This window comes from Salvelinus fontinalis, chromosome 36, assembly GCF_029448725.1.
Source record: "Salvelinus fontinalis isolate EN_2023a chromosome 36, ASM2944872v1, whole genome shotgun sequence".
NCBI classification, from domain to species: Eukaryota; Metazoa; Chordata; class Actinopteri; order Salmoniformes; family Salmonidae; genus Salvelinus; species Salvelinus fontinalis.
Window position 1 is genome coordinate 20,845,282 of NC_074700.1, and position 14,227 is coordinate 20,859,508.

The 14,227-nt window shown below is 49.2% G+C and overlaps 1 protein-coding gene and 1 long non-coding RNA gene across 2 annotated transcripts in view; one reads left to right on the plus strand and one right to left on the minus strand.

Annotated features, from left to right (window-relative positions):
* LOC129835476 (uncharacterized) overlaps window positions 1-14,227 on the plus strand; it is a 267,196-nt gene that overhangs the window by 57,319 nt on the left and 195,650 nt on the right. The window lies entirely within an intron of this gene.
* Window positions 12,398-13,475, minus strand: LOC129835743 (uncharacterized). Its single transcript, XR_008756502.1, has 2 exons — window positions 13,103-13,475; window positions 12,398-12,892 (listed from the first exon to the last, which is right to left on the minus strand). It is a non-coding gene; the product is annotated as an uncharacterized LOC129835743 (long non-coding RNA).

Below are 14,227 nucleotides of genomic sequence, written 5' to 3' on the forward strand. Positions count from 1 at the left end.
GAGCTGGTGCTTAGGGTTGTTTTGTTTCCTGCCTTTTCTTTCCCTTTGAAGATGTGCAGGGAGGGAGAGGATTAGCTATATCTGTCTTTTTCCCTCTTTCCTTGATGCTGTCCCTTGCAGACTCGTTTTTATATTCCTCCCTCCATACGCCCTCTCTGTCATTAGCACGTTCTCGCTCTCTTTTGCCCTCCTGAGCCATTGTTGAGGTCAAACAATACTGAGTGTTGTTCCAGATTAGTACCAGAGAGAGAGAAAGTGAGAGAGAATAGATAGTCAATCAGGAATATCCCTGTATAACATAATCCACTACACCACTTAGGACCACTACCAGGAATCGTCTTGTGAAAAAAAACATAAATAAAGTGGATTTCATGAATAGATGTGTACACAGAATTTGCAAGCTACAGTGTAGTAAACCAATTTTTGGAAAATAATAGGATTATGTCAATGAGCTTCCAGCATGCATCAATATATATTTAATCTGTTGAAAATATGGTATTGGCATGTGTGTGTCTGGGGCTGTGGGGTTGGCAAGAGAGAGGAAAAGAGTCCTGCATCTATGAATAGAGTCAAAACGAGTTAGTGCAAAAAGGGTACATGCAGATAGTCCAGGTAACTATTTGTGTTGGTCCCATATGAGCTGAAATAAAAGATCCCAGAAATGTTCCATTAGCACAAAAAGCTTAGTACTCTCAAATTGTGTGCACACATTTGTTTAAATCCCTGTTAGTGAGCATTTATCCTTTGCCAAGATAATCCATCCACCTGACATGTGGCATATCAAGAAGCTAATTGAACAGCATGATCTTTACACAGGTGCACCTTGTGCTAGGGACAATAAAAGGTCACTCAATTTTTTTTAGTTTTGTCACACAACACAATGCAACAGATGTCTCAAGTTTTGAGGGAGTATGCAATTGGCATGCTGACTGAAGGAATGTCCACCAAAGCTGTTGCCAGAGAATTTAATGTTAATTTCTCTACCATAAGCCGCCTCCAATGTTGTTTTAGAGAATTTGGCAGTACGTCCAACCAGCTATTTAGCAGTCTGATGGCTTGTGGGTAGAAGCTGTTCAGGAGCCTTACATACTTAGCGCTCCGGTACCATTTGCCGTGCGAAAGCAAAGAGAACAGTCTATGACTTGGGTTGCTGGAGTCTTTGAAAATGTTTGGCCCTTTCTCTGACACTGCCTGGTATAGAAGCCCTGATGGCAGAGAGTTCAACCCCAGTGATGTACTGGGCCGTACACACTACCCTCTGAAGCGCCTTGCGGTCGGATGCCGAGCAGTTGCCATACCAAGAGGTGATGCAACCAGTCAGGATGCTCTCAATGGTGCAGCTGTAGAACTTTTTGAGAATCTGAGGGCCCATGCCAAATCTTTTCACCCTCTTGAGGGGGAATAGGCTTTGCCGTATCCTTCTTCACAACTGTGTTAGTGTGTTTGGACCAAGATAGGTCCTTAGCTATGTGGAAACTGAGGAACCTGAAGTTCTCAACCGTCTCCACTACAGACCCGTCGATGTGAATGGGGGCGTGTTCAGCCCTCCATTTCCTGTAGTCAACGATAAGCTCCTTTGTCTAGCTCACGTTGAGGGAGAGGTTGTTGTCCTGGCACCACACTTCCAGGTCTCTAACCTCTCTATAGGCTGTCTCATGGTTGTTGGTGATCAGGCCCACCACCGTCGTGTCATCAGAAAACTTAATGATGGTGTTGGAGTTGTGCGCGGCCACGAAGTCGTGGGTGAACAGGGAGTACAGGAGGGGTCTAAGCATGCATGCACTCCCAAGGGTGCCCCAATGTCGAGGGTCAGTATGGCGGATGTGTTGTTGCCTACCTTCATCACCTGGCGACGGCCCATCAGGAAGTTCAGGATCCAGTTGCAGAGGGAGGTGTTCCATCCCAGGGACCTTAGCTTAATGATGAGTTTGGAGGGCACTATGGTGTTGAACGCTGAGCTGTACTCAATGAACAGCATTCTCATATAGGTGTTTCTCTTCTCCAGGTGTGAAAGGGCAGTGTGGAGTTTAAAAGAGATTGCGTCATCTGTGGATCTGTTTGGGAGGTATGCAATTTGGAATGGGTCCAGGGTTTCTGGGATGATAGTGTTGATGTGAGCCATGACCTGCCTTTCAAAGCGTTTCATGGCTACAGATGTGAGTGCTACGAGGCGGTAGTCACTTAGACAGTTTACCTTGGCGTTCTTGGGCACATGGACTATGGTGGTCTGCTTGAAATATGTAGGTATTATAGACTGGGTCAGCGAGAGGTTGAAAATGTCAATGAAGACACTTGCCAGCTGATCAGCGCATGCTCTGAATACGCATCCTGGTAATCCGTCTGGCCCTGCGGCCTTCGGAATGTTAACCTGTTTAAAAGTCTTACTCGCATCGGCTACGGAACAGCTGGTGCTCTCATGCAAGGTTCAGTGCTGTTTGCCTTGAAGCGACCATAAAATAATTTAGCTCGTCTGGTAGGCTTGCGTCATTGGGCAGCTCTCGGATGGGTTTCCCTTTGTAATCCGTGATAGTTTGCAAACCATGCCACATCCGACAAGCATCAGAGCCAGTGTAATAGGATTCGATCTTAGTCCTGTATTTAGGTTCTGCCTGTTTGGTGGTTCATCAGAGGGCGTTGCAGGATTTCTTATAAGTGTCCGGATTTGTGTCCCGCTCCATGAAAGCGGCAGCTCTAGCCTTTAGGTCAGTATGGATGTTCCCTGTAATCCATGGCTTCTGGTTGGGATATGTATGCACTGTCACTGTGGGGACGATGCCATCAATGCACTTATCAATGAAGCCATCGGATTAATCCTGGAACATATTCTAGTCTGTGCTATCAAAACAGTCCTGTTGCTTAGCATCCACTTCATTGGACCACTTCGTATTGAGCGTGTCACTGGTACTTCCTGTTTGAGGTTTTGCTTGTAAGCAGGAATCAGGAGGATAGAGTTATGGTCAGATTTGCAAATGGAGGCCGAGGGAGAGCTTTGTATGCGTCTCTGTTTTTGGAGTAAAGGTGACTAGTTGCACAGGTGACATGCTGGTAGAATTGGGGTAAAACGGATTTCAGTTTTCCTGTGTTAAAATCACCAGCCACTAGGAGCCCTGCCTCTGGATGAGCATTTTCTTGTTTGCTTATGACCCTATACAGCTTGTTGAGTGCGGTCTTAGTGCTAGCATCGGTTTGTGGTGGTAAATAGACAGCTACGAAAAATATAGATGAAACTATATTGGTAAATAGTATGGTCTATAGCTTATCATGAGGTTTTCTAATTCAGGCGAGCAGAACCTCAAGGCTTCCTTTATATTAGAGATTGCGCACCAGTCTTTGTTGACAAAGAGACACACCATACCCCCACGGATCTTACCGGATGGTCCTGTTCTGAGGAAGCAAGAGAGAAAGGAACAGAGCGAGAGTGAAAAATAGAGAGAGAGGGGGACAGAGAGAGAGGGAGGGTGGGGGTAGGGGGCAGTAGAGAGAGAGGGGGACAGAGAGAGGATGGGTGAGGGTAGGGAGCAGTAGAGAGAGAGGGGGGACAGAGAGAGAGGGAGTGGGACAGAGAGAGGGAGAGAGGGGGACAGAGAGAGACGGAGGGTGGGGGCAGTAGAGAGAGAGGGTGGGGGCAGTAGAGAGAGAGAGGGGGATAGAGAGAGAGGGTGGGGGCAGTAGAGAGAGAGAGGGTGGGGGGCAGTAGAGAGAGAGAGGGTGGGGGACAGTAGAGAGAGAGAGGGTGGGGGACAGTAGAGAGAGAGAGGGTGGGGGGCAGTAGAGAGAGAGGGTGTGGGGCAGTAGAGAGAGAGGGTAGGGGCAGTAGAGAGAGGGAGACAGTGGGGGCAGTAGAGAGAGAGAGACGTTGGGGCAGTAGAGAGAGAGGGTAGGGGCAGTAGAGAGAGAGAGGGTGGGGGCAGTAGAGGGGGAGGGTGGGGGCAGTAGAGAGCGGGAGACGTTGGGGCAGTAGAGAGAGAGGGAGGGGGACAGAGAGAGACGGAGGGTGGGGGCAGTAGAGAGAGAGAGAGGGTGGGGGGCAGTAGAGAGAGAGGGTGTGGGGCAGTAGAGAGAGAGGGTGTGGGGCAGTAGAGAGAGAGGGTAGGGGCAGTAGAGAGAGAGAGAGGGTGGGGGGCAGTAGAGAGAGAGGGTGTGGGGCAGTAGAGAGAGAGGGTGTGGGGCAGTAGAGAGAGAGGGTAGGGGCAGTAGAGAGAGGGAGACAGTGGGGGCAGTAGAGAGAGAGAGACGTTGGGGCAGTAGAGAGAGAGGGTAGGGGCAGTAGAGAGAGAGAGGGTGGGGGCAGTAGAGGGGGAGGGTGGGGGCAGTAGAGAGCGGGAGACGTTGGGGCAGTAGAGAGAGAGGGAGGGGGACAGAGAGAGACGGAGGGTGGGGGCAGTAGAGAGAGAGGGTTGGGGCAGTAGAGAGAGGGGGGGGACAGAGAGAGAGGGTGGGGGCAGTAGAGAGAGAGAGAGGGTGTGGGACAGTAGAGAGAGAGAGGGTGTGGGACAGTAGAGAGAGAGAGGGTGGGGGACAGTAGAGAGAGAGAGGGGGACAGAGAGAGAGGGTGGGGGCAGTAGAGAGAGAGAGGGTGGGGGGCAGTAGAGAGAGAGAGGGTGGGGGACAGTAGAGAGAGAGGGGGACAGAGAGAGAGGGTGGGGGCAGTAGAGAGAGAGGGTAGGGGCAGTAGAGAGAGAGGGTAGGGGCAGTAGAGAGAGAGGGTGGGGGCAGTAGAGAGAGAGAGGGTGGGGGGCAGTAGAGAGGGAGACAGTGGGGGCAGTAGAGAGAGAGAAGGTGGGGGGCAGTAGAGAGAGAGGGTAGGGGCAGTAGAGAGAGAGGGTGGGGGGCAGTAGAGAGAGAGGGTAGGGGCAGTAGAGAGAGGGTGGGGGTAGTAGAGAGCGGGAGACGTTGGGGTAGTAGAGAGAGGGAGGGTGGGGGCAGTAGAGAGAGGGAGACGGTGGGGGCAGTAGAGAGAGAGAGTGTGGGGGGCAGTAGAGAGAGAGGGTGGGGGCAGTAGAGAGAGGGAGGGTGGGGGCCGTAGAGAGAGAGAGACGTTGGGGCAGTAGAGAGAGAGAGACGTTGGGGCAGTAGAGAGAGAGAGGGTGGGGGCAGTAGAGAGAGAGAGTGTGGGGTCAGTAGAGAGAGGGAGGGTGGGGGGCAGTAGAGAGAGGGTGGGGGGCAGTAGAGAGAGAGAGGGTGGGGGGCAGTAGAGAGGGAGGGTGGGGGCAGTAGAGAGAGGGAGGGTGGGGGCAGTAGAGAGAGGGAGGGTGGGGGCAGTAGAGAGAGAGAGACGTTGGGGCAGTAGAGAGAGGGAGACGGTGGGGCAGTAGAGAGAGGGAGACAGTGGGGCAGTAGAGAGAGGGAGACGGTGGGGCAGTAGAGAGAGGGAGACGTTGGGGCAGTAGAGAGAGAGAGACGTTGGGGCAGTAGAGAGAGAGGGTGGGGGCAGTAGAGAGAGAGAGACGTTGGGGCAGTAGAGAGAGAGAGACGTTGGGGCAGTAGAGAGAGAGAGGGTGGGGGCAGTAGAGAGAGAGAGTGTGGGGTCAGTAGAGAGAGGGAGGGTGGGGGGCAGTAGAGAGAGGGTGGGGGGCAGTAGAGAGAGAGAGGGTGGGGGGCAGTAGAGAGGGAGGGTGGGGGCAGTAGAGAGAGGGAGGGTGGGGGCAGTAGAGAGAGGGAGGGTGGGGGCAGTAGAGAGAGAGAGACGTTGGGGCAGTAGAGAGAGGGAGACGGTGGGGCAGTAGAGAGAGGGAGACAGTGGGGCAGTAGAGAGAGGGAGACGGTGGGGCAGTAGAGAGAGGGAGACGGTGGGGCAGTAGAGAGAGAGAGACGGTGGGGCAGTAGAGAGAGGGAGACGGTGGGGCAGTAGAGAGAGGGAGACGGTGGGGCAGTAGAGAGAGGGAGACGGTGGGGCAGTAGAGAGAGGGAGACGGTGGGGCAGTAGAGAGAGGGAGACGGTGGGGCAGTAGAGAGAGGGAGACGGTGGGGCAGTAGAGAGAGGGAGACGGTGGGGCAGTAGAGAGAGGGAGACGGTGGGGCAGTAGAGAGAGGGAGACGGTGGGGCAGTAGAGAGAGGGAGACGGTGGGGCAGTAGAGAGAGGGAGACAGTGGGGCAGTAGAGAGAGGGAGACGGTGGGGCAGTAGAGAGAGGGAGACGGTGGGGCAGTAGAGAGAGGGAGACGGTGGGGCAGTAGAGAGAGGGAGACGGTGGGGCAGTAGAGAGAGGGAGACGGTGGGGCAGTAGAGAGAGGGAGACGGTGGGGCAGTAGAGAGAGGGAGACGGTGGGGCAGTAGAGAGAGGGAGACGGTGGGGCAGTAGAGAGAGGGAGACGGTGGGGCAGTAGAGAGAGGGAGACGGTGGGGCAGTAGAGAGAGGGAGACGGTAGGGCAGTAGAGAGAGGGAGACGGTGGGGCAGTAGAGAGAGGGAGACGGTGGGGCAGTAGAGAGAGGGAGACGGTGGGGCAGTAGAGAGAGGGAGACGGTGGGGCAGTAGAGAGAGGGAGACGGTGGGGCAGTAAAGAGAGGGAGACGGTGGGGCAGTAGAGAGAGGGAGACGGTGGGGCAGTAGAGAGAGGGAGACGGTGGGGCAGTAGAGAGAGGGAGACGGTGGGGCAGTAGAGAGAGGGAGACGGTGGGGCAGTAGAGAGAGGGAGACAGTGGGGCAGTAGAGAGAGGGAGACAGTGGGGCAGTAGAGAGAGGGAGACGGTGGGGCAGTAGAGAGAGGGAGACGGTGGGGCAGTAGAGAGAGGGAGACGGTGGGGCAGTAGCGAGAGGGAGACGGTGGGGCAGTAGAGAGAGGGAGACGGTGGGGCAGTAGAGAGAGGGAGACGGTGGGGCAGTAGAGAGAGGGAGACGGTGGGGCAGTAGAGAGAGAGAGAGAGGGTGGGGGCAGTAGAGAGAGAGAGGGTGGGGGCAGTAGAGAGAGAGAGTGTGGGGGCAGTAGAGAGAGGGAGGGTGGGGGCAGTAGAGAGAGGGAGGGTGGGGGCAGTAGAGAGAGCAAAGCACCTGATAGGAACAGAGTTAGAGGGTGAAAAAAGAGAGATTAACAAAAAAAAAGAGAATAGAGCTAGGGAGAGGAAAAGACGGAGGGAGGGACAGAGAGAGAGATTGTGAAAGAGGGAGAGATAGATTGGGAAAGAGGGAGAGAGAGAGGCAGTGAAAGGAGCATGGTGACTGCCTCTGCTTTAAGTAGGTCATGCATGATGTTATGTTGCAACATACATACATACATACATACATACAGGACAGAGACACACAGACCTATACAGAGCCATCAGAGAGGGGGAGGAGAGATGAACGAAGGGTGGAAACAGAGAGAGAGAGAGGGGGGGGGCAGAGACAGAGGGATGGTGGGAGCAAGCAGTGACATGTATTCATGACAAGGGAAGTCAGGCTTCCCCAAAGAATTGACCAAGAAAAAAAGCTAAAAATGATTTATCTTTCATCTCTCTGTGTTTGATAATTTTCCTTAATTTCGCAAGAGGCTGAATATATCTCACCGGAGAAAGCATCCAAACGAGTGAAACAGCTCCCCCTCTGTATCTGTATGTGTAGGCCGTCTATCTGATGCTGTCTGGTCCAAAAGAGTATGACATTGTTGCCACCCGTAGCATTGAATTCAAGTGAAGCCAGCGAGCATTTGGCCTCCCATGATAAAAAAAATAATATAATAGCCAAATCAGCGTTGAGCTAAACTGAGTGAGCTCAACTGTGAATGGTCCTGGCGCACCAAAAATGAGTGTTAAGTGAAGCCAGTTTGGATTTGGTGTCACTCCTATCAAATCGCATTGAGAGCGGACGTCATTGGCAGAAACAACTTGAATTTTTCATGTCATTGTGTTGTCCTTTAGTGGCTAGCTGGCCAGCTAAAATCATCCCATGCCTAAATTAGCCAAGGGGTGGAGATAGGGATTTAGACTTGTGGTTTTACTTCATTCTCCGTAGCGGCCAATGATTATAACGGCGATTCTGATCCAACCATTAATTCATACATTGTGCCCCTGGCCTGAGAGGATGGAAGTTCAATATGTAGCTAGATGTAGAAGGCTAATGTTAACTAGCTAAGATTGCCCATGAATGGAAGTTAGGCCAGCGAGCAAACATTTTAGCCAGGTAGCAGAGGACAACAACAAATAAAAGCATGTACTGATGACAGAGTGACGGACCGTTTCGTCAACATGAAAGAGGAGGATGGCATTGGCGTTTCTCTACAAGTAGGGTGAGTCAGATGTTTTTTCTACATGCACACGCGCGCAGTCAGAACTATGGACAGCCACATCATATTTAGCTTACGTTGACTGGGCTAAACTGTTTTTTGTATCTTTTAGTTGTTACTGGAGTAAGCATAGGGGATTGATTATGTTGAAATGGTGCTGGAATAGTGGTGGCACCTCCTGTTTTCTTTGCGACTTTTCGGTAAATCTCTGTGGTTCGAAATCAGTAGTTGTTTAGTGGCCCGAAAATCTCGGAAACTTGCTTGCTCATGTAACTGTTTGTTACATGCAATATTCTTTGTGGACTTCACCGGACAGAGGTTGCTCTCTGGTTTTGTTATTAAACTGTGTCTTCTTATTGTCTCTGCCTTTAGGCCTATACTCTATATCACGGTGTCAAGGCATATGAACTAACAGGTTACAGAGCAAACAACACAATTATCACAACACAGAGGTTGTAATATGGCTTTTTTCCCTGGCATCCCCAGTGATTTTACCCACGCACCCGTACTGGGAGCAAGAGAGAAAGGATCAGAGAGAGTGAAAAAGAGAGAAGGGGCACAGAGAGAGAGAGAGGCATAGAGAGAGAGGGAGGTGGGAGCAAGAGAGAAAGGATCAGAGAGAGAGAGAGGTGGGAGCAAGAGAGAAAGGATCAGAGAGAGTGAAAAAGAGAGAAGGGGCACAGAGAGAGAGAGAGGCATAGAGAGAGAGGGAGGTGGGAGCAAGAGAGAAAGGATCAGAGAGAGAGAGAGGTGGGAGCAAGAGAGAAAGGATCAGAGAGAGAGAGTGAAAAAGAGAGAAGGGGCACAGAGAGAGAGAGGGAGGTGGGAGCAAGAGAGGGTGCAAAGCAGCGATAGGGACAGATATGTGAAAAAAGAGAGATTAACAGAGCCAGGGAGACGAAGAGAGAGATTGAGATTGAGAGAGACAGAGACAGAGACAGAGACAGAGACAGAGAGAGAGAGAGACAGAGACAGAGACAGAGACAGACAGAGACAGAGAGAGAGAGAGAGAGAGAGAGGGCCAGTGAAAGACAGCCCTGATGTCATAGTGACTGCCTCGCTTTAAGTAGGTCAGGCAGGATGTTGTGATGTCACTCCCAATCACAGCGGAGCAGGGACACACCCCCTAGCTGCCACTTCCTCAAGAAAACAAACACACCAGACACTCTCCCCTCTCTCCCTCCTTCCCGTCTCCTCTCCACCCTCCTCTCCACTCCCTCCTCTCCTCCCAATGTTATGCAGCTGTCTCAACAACACAAATGAAATTAAATCAAATCAAATGTTATTTGTCACATGCGCAGGTGTAGACCTTACAGTGAAATGTTTTACTTACAAGCCCTTAACCAACAATGCAGTTTTAAGAAAAATAAGTGTTAAGTAAAAAATAGATAAGTAAAAATAATTAAAGAGCAGCAGTAAAATAACAGTAGCAAGGCTATATACAGGGGGTTCCGGTACAGAGTCAATGTGCGGGGGAACACGTTAGTCGAGGTAATTGAGGTAATATGCACATGTAGGTAGAGTTAAAGTGACTATGCATAGATAATAAACAGAGAGCAGCAGCGGAAAAGAATGAAGGGGGGACAATGCAAATAGTCTGGGTAGCCATTTGATTAGATGTTCAGGAGGCTTATGACTTGGGGGTAGAAGCTATTAAGAAGCCTCTTGGACCTAGACTTGGCGCTCCGGTACCGCTTGCCGTGCGGTAGCAGAAAGAACAGTCAATGACTAGGGTGGCTGTAGTCTTTGACCATTTTTAGGGCCTTCCTCTGACACCGCCTGGTATAGATGTCATGAATGGTAGGAAGCTTGGCTCCGGTGATGTGCTGGGCTGTACGCACTACCCTCTGTAGTGCTTTGCGGTCGGAGGCCGAGCAGTTGTCATACCAGGCAGTGATGCAACTAGTCAGGATGCTCTCGATGGTGCAAATGTAGAACTTTTTGAGGATCTGAGGACCCATGCCAAAACTTTTCAGTCTCCTGAGGGGGAATAGGTTTTGTCGTGCCCTCTTCATGACTGTCTTGGTGTGTTTGGACCATGTTAGTTTGTCAGTGATGTGGACACCAAGGAACATGAAGCTCTCAACCTGTTCCTCTACAGCCCCATCGATGAGAATGGGGGCGTGCTCAGTCCTCTTTTCCTATAGTCCACATTCATCTCTTGATCACGTAAAGGGAGAGGTTGTTATCCTGGCAACACATGTCCAGGTCTCTGACCTCCTCCCTATAGACTGTCTCGTTGTTGTCGGTGATCAGGCGACACTGTTGTGTCGTCTGCAAAATTAATGATGGCGTTGGAGTCATCCCTGGCGATGTAGTCATGAGTGAACAGGGAGTACAGGAGGGGACTGAGCACACACCCCAGAGGGGCCCCTGTGTTGAGGATCAGCATGGCAGATGTGTTGTTTTCTACCCTTACCACCTGGGGGCGGCCCATCAGGAAGTCCAGGATCCAGTTGGAGGGAGGTGTTTAGTCCCAGGGTCCTTAGCTTAGTCATGAGCTTTGAGGGCACTATGGTGTTGAATGCTGAGCTGTAGTCAATGAATAGCATTCTCACATGGGTGTTCCTTTTGTACAGATGGGAAAGGGCAGTGTGGAGTGCAATAGAGATTGCATCATTTGTGGATCTGTTGGAGCGGTATGCAAATTAGAGTGGGTCTAGGGTTTCTGGAATAATGGTATGATGTCAGCCATGACCAGCCTTTCAAAGCACTTCATGGCTACAGATGTGTGTGCTATGGGTCGGTGGTCATTTAGGCAGGTTACCTTAGTGTAGTTTGGGCCCAGGGACTATGGTGGTCTGCTTGAAACATGTTGGTATTACAGACTCAGTCAGGGACACGTTGATAACGTCAGTGAAGACACTTTCCAGTTGGTCAGCGCATGCTCGGTGTACACATCCAGTTAATCCATTTTGCCCTGCGGCCTTGTGAATGTTGACCTGTTTAAAGGTCTTACATCATCTACGGACAGTGTGATCACACAGTCATCCAGAACAGCTGATGCTCTCATGCATGCTTCAGTGTTACTTGCCTCAAAGCGAGCATAGAAGTAATTTAGCTCGTCGGGTAGGCTTGTGTCATTGGGCAGCTCGCAGCTGTGCTTCCCTTTGTAGTCTGTAATAGTTTGCAAGCCCTGCCACAGCCGACGAGCGTCGGAGCCAGTGTAGTACGATTCAATCTTAGTTCTGTATTGACGCTTTGCCTGTTTGATGGTTCGTCAGAGGGCATAGCGGGATTTCTTATAAGCTTCCGGGTTAGAGTCCCACTCCTTGAAAGCGGCAGCTCTACCCATTAGCTCAGTGCAGATGTTGCCTGTAATCCATGGCTTCTGGTTGGGGTATGTACGTACAGTCACTGTGGGGACGACGTCATTGATGCACTTATTGATGAAGCCAGTGACAGATGTGGTGTGCTCCTCAATGCCATCGGAGGAATCCCGGAACATATTCCAGTCTGTGATAGCAAAACAGACCTGTAGCTTAGCATCTGCTTCACCTGACCACTTCTTTATTGACCGAGTCACTTGTAAATACATAAATAAAAATAAATAAATATGTGTTGTATTTATAATGGTGTTTGTTCTTAACTGAGTGCCCTTTTCATGTGGCAACAGGTCACAAATCGTGCGGCTGTGATGTCACACTGTGGTATTTCACCCAATAGATATGGTAGTTTATAAACATTAGATTTGTTTTTGAATTCTTTGTAGGTCTGTGTAATCTGAGGGAAATATGTGCCTCTAATATGGTCATACATTTAGCGGGAGGTTAGGAAGTGCAGCTCAGTTTCCACATCATTTTGTGGGCAGTGTGCACATAGCCTGTCTTCTCTTGAGAGCCAGTTCTGCCTACGGTGGCCTCTTTCAATAGCAAGGCTATGCTCACTGAGTCTGTACATAGTCAAAGCTTGTCACAGTGTCACGGTGGCCAGGTATTCTGCCACTGTGTACTCTCTGTTTAGGGCCAAATAGCATTCTAGTTTGCTCTGCTTTTTGTTAATTCTCGCTCTCTCAGACACACACACAACAATAACAACAGACTTATTTAATCTCCAGGGTTAAGGTCAAACAGAATATGTGTTAATACCATGTTTCAGTGTAGTGAAATAGTGTTTCAGATGGACTGTGTGTGTCCCTATAATAAAGTTACCACAGCTACAAAGTTCATGAAGAGAGAGAACATACAAGCTAAGAACATTCTTATTGTGAATATATTTTATTTGTTTGATCAAATAAATGCTTTCTTTACATTATCTTCAATCAGAACAAAAATAAAGATGTGTTACATATTGCACATGTAATGTAAATTCAATATAGCACGGACATTATTTGTTAGCTATTCATGTATAATGCAAAGATGACTTTTCTTACATTGGCTGTAAAGACACATATGCAAGGTGAAATGGATAGCCTTCTCACACCGGCTCTCTAGTCACATGGGGAAGAGCAGAAAGCCATTGAATGTGGTCAATAGATCCTCACCAAGAATGTGAGTGTGACTGATGAGGGTCATCCAGACCTGATTTCCGACCTTCATGGACACGATGAACCCGTTGCTCGCCATGTCATCGCTGGAGTTGTGATCTTAGCCAAAAGCTGTGCCATCCTCCATCACATTCATGCTATTGGTTTTCCCCTTGAGGCAGTTGAATGGGAAGTAGTAAACTCCTTCAACTGGAGCTGTACACATCCCTGTGACAGAGAGAGAGAGAGAGAGAGAGAGAGAGAGGGGGGGGGGAGAGTGGAGGGAGAGAGAGAGAGAGAGAGAGAGGGGGAGTGGGGGGAAAGCGAGGGAGAGAGAGAGAGCAAGGGAGAGAGAGGAAAGACACAAATGTGGATAAGGGAAAGCATATTTTTTATAAAAATAACAATGAGAGAAAATGTCACAAAAAATGTAAGTACCTGTGTTTGTGTTGTACCCGTTGCCAATGTCTATATTGACTTTATTCTCGACTAATATGATTGTGGTGTCATGTGGCCCAAGAGTTTCACCTTGAAGTCCAACTGAAAAAGCTACCTTTGTAGGTATAAGAGACAAGAACAGGAAACAAAACATGTTTGTAGCTTACTGGTACCTACTGTTCACAGGTAGGAGACAACTGCACAAATAAGACTATTTAACATTTTCAGCACATTTTAATTTTGAAATTATAATAATGGAAACCGTACTTCACATTTTTGTCATCTTGTGTTTCCATTGTCTTTCTGCAGCTGGTCGATCTGGTTCTCTACAGCTTTCAACGTCGATGCTTGAGCTGTAATCAAATTAACAGCAAAAGGTCAATAACTTTTCAACCGTATTTTTTATTTAACCTTTATTTAACTAGGCAAGTCAGTTAATTAAGAACAAATTCTTATTTGCAATGACAGTCTACCTCAGCCAAACTCTGACGACGCTTGTCCAATTTTTGCTGCCCTATGGGGACTCCCAATCACAGCCGAATGTGATTCCGCCTGGATTCGAACCAGGGACTGTAGTGACGCCTCTTGCATTGAGATTCAGTGCCTTAGACCGCTGCGCCACTTGGTAAGAAAGCTCAGCAATGCAACTGCAAAAACTGCCATTCTGTAATCACAGTTTTTTGTTGTTGTTGTTGCAGTGTCTCATCTACTTTCTTTTATACTTTTGTGGAGTTGCTGAGTTTGTAAATGTTCCTGTAAAATTATATTTGATCTATTTATTTAAAAAAATGTAGAAGGTGGATCTCCATAAAAAAACGTCTTAGATGAGGAGAAAGTCAGGAAGGTAATCAGCGATTTCTGCAAAGTAATGCTAACTAGTTTTTCTCGTAACAAACACATCTTTAAGGCTCACATCTTAAATAAAACAACTTAATTCAATTAATTTCAATACAAATAACTTTAAATTCCTGAGAAGGAACTTCCTCAAGCCCCAAAGACATTCAGTTAATACACCAGTCATACTGCATTTAAAGTCTCTGTCACTACTGTGGTCCCAAACAGAACATCATATGAGCCATTTGGGTTGAGAGAGGGAGAAAGCTGTAGAGTGGTGAGTGGGCCTGG